The sequence below is a fragment of the Corvus brachyrhynchos genome, unplaced genomic scaffold, assembly GCF_000691975.1.
Source record: "Corvus brachyrhynchos isolate BGI_N302 unplaced genomic scaffold, ASM69197v1 scaffold80, whole genome shotgun sequence".
Taxonomy (NCBI): Eukaryota; Metazoa; Chordata; class Aves; order Passeriformes; family Corvidae; genus Corvus; species Corvus brachyrhynchos.
In genome coordinates, this window is record NW_008236769.1 from 14,306,151 (window position 1) to 14,308,731 (window position 2,581).

Genomic DNA, 2,581 nt, shown 5'->3' on the forward strand with positions numbered 1-2,581 from the left:
GATTTTAAGGGCAATGCTATAACCCAGTCCAAAATACTCTCATCCACATTAACTTCAAAATCCTGGAAGCCCACAATATGGTCAGTTGAGAGGGATTCTCCCTTCCAAGCACCAGACAGGTAATTCCACTGTCAGGTATTAAAAAGGCATAAATTAACAGAGAAAAAGCTACCAGCTACCACCGTCCCTGTTTTTGGGTACCTGGGATTGCATCAAGACTTTCAACTGGATCAGCAAGACATGAAAAATCCTTAACAAAGGAGGGAGAACAAATGGAACTGAGAGACAAATACATAAATAGAAAGTGGTTTCATCACTTTATTGCTTTTTACTGCCATTACACAGAGTGTCAAGTCTGCACAGACTACCATGGAGAACAAGGTTTTATCACAAGCCATAAAACAGGTAGGAAATCTAATCCTACATCCACACAACTTGCGAATTTGACAGTAAATACAGCATCTCCAAAAAGCTATTGGCATTTACATTAATCAACTGATTAAGTTGCTGAATAAAACAAACTGGTGAGGGACCAGGTGCTCAGAAACACAGACTTCTGGTGTACTCAGGACATCCTCCCAACACACATTCTGAAGTCTTCCAAAATTTCATTAATACTAAACAAAATTAAAGTATTCTGCTTCCAGTTTAAATACCACAAGAAAATAGTTACCACATTTTAATATATTAACTAAAGGACTATTTGTATAAAACTCTTCATACTTGAAATACTTTTAAATTAAATAATAATATACTTACAAACCCCCCCGCCCCCCCCCAGATTAGAACTTTATTGCTAGGATAAAAATTAATGCTTTTCATGGAGGAAGAGGCTAGATTAATATTTTTGCTATGAACACAAACAGAGACAAGAATTTCTGATTTTCAAATTTATTCACCCCCCACAACTGACTTTCAAGGACATAGAGGTATGTGGAATTTAGGAAGGACGAGGTCCACAACTTTCTTCAGTTATGTTTTATGATCTGGTGTCCTTCCATTGCCTCTCAGTATAACAGTGAGCATCAGTCTGCTGCTCCTGCATTCCAACATTATCATTCATTAGATCTTCTCTTCCTGAAATAAAAACCCAAAACACAACCACCCTAATCTTGCATTTCCACTTGAGTATTTTGAAAACTTGGAACTACAACGTCATTCATGTCTTTGTCCATAACAAAGAAAAGTGGGAACATTCACCATGTGGAGAGTTCCTGACTATGAACAATGTTTCTAGGCCAACCTTTGATCGATTTGCTGACCAGCTTTCAGTCCCAAAGGAAGCCTTTTTCACATACTGTAGATTGAGTAACACAACTCCTCAGTGCAAACAGTCATACCTGATACTCTACTAATAACAAAATAAAAATTAACATTAAAGCTTGCTTACAGATTTGCACAGTCCAGTGACTTTGCAGTGCACTGATTTCCACCCCCAAGAACATACAGCTATAGCTTTCTTTTCTCTTTTTGTTTTTTAATTATGCTGCTTTCAGCAGTTATCTAGCTGGCTACTAGATTATACTACTTTCTTAAAGTGATTTTCTTCTTAACTTATACATTCACCCAATTACTGACTTGGGAGAAAACTAACAACTCAACCTCTCCAATCAAATAGTCAATACTGGACTTCACACAGGTTATCAGCATTGCAAACTATTAAGGTGACAATATCTATAATTAATTACTTAAGGATCATAAAGTTAACCAGTGGAAATTGTAATACAATCATAGATTCTAGTATTGCTAAATGATTCATACAAACTAGTGTCTCATAGAACCAGAAATTATTGAGTCACTCAAAAAAAAATTTTTTTAAAAGGGCAGATTTTGTATTAATGCCACTTCTTTAATTGGGGTAGCTGAACTCTGCTGCAGATCATTTAGTTGGAAACATTTAGATGGGTCTTCAGGAACAGAAATGACAAATGGCTTTTGGGCTAAAGCCTCCTCTTGGCTAAATCCTCTTCTAGAGTGCCCTGGGCCCAAATGTGCTTCACAAAGCAGGATTCTAACCCAAAACATTGATATTAAAACCATTGATGTATTAATCATGAACATCAAAGTACTTACTACTCAGTTGTTGCCACAACAATTCCTTTTCCTTCAACTCCACTCCTACATCTGTCCTTCACCCCCAAAAAAATGTATTCGCAAAAGAATATAAATATTTGAGGGGTGAATGCAATGCTCAAGTTCAAGACATGAAAGACTCAAGAAGCCTAGGCCTTTCTTTTCATGGCACACATGAAAAGGAGTCAAGACACCAAGACCTGGACCAACAAAGACAGCAGATCAGTGGAAAAAACTCTTGCATACTGCTAGACAATTCAGGCCAGTCATGTGCGCTCCATATACATCTGAAAACAAAACAATCTGCTTTTATTCAGACAACTTAAAACATTAAATACTTTAAATGGATGTCTTTCAACTCCAAGTCATATTTACATAGCTATTCACAGAAATGTGCAAAGTAAAATCTGACAGGAAAATTAACTTAAAAGTCCGACAACTTGAACGCGGCATTAAAAAAGGCAGCAGAGATTCCACATCTATTCCGTGGATGCTTTAAAGAACTAAA

The 2,581-nt window shown here is 36.7% G+C and overlaps 1 protein-coding gene across 2 annotated transcripts in view; it reads right to left on the reverse strand.

The window, feature by feature from the left end:
* Positions 1-294: 294 nt before the first annotated feature.
* Positions 295-2,581, reverse strand: part of ST3GAL5 (ST3 beta-galactoside alpha-2,3-sialyltransferase 5) — a 16,960-nt gene continuing 14,673 nt past the window's right edge. For both annotated transcript variants that reach the window (XM_008645110.2, XM_008645111.2), the window contains exon 7: positions 295-2,581. This exon is cut by the window's right edge and continues 303 nt beyond it. The gene's annotated coding sequence lies outside the window, so the exon portion shown is untranslated.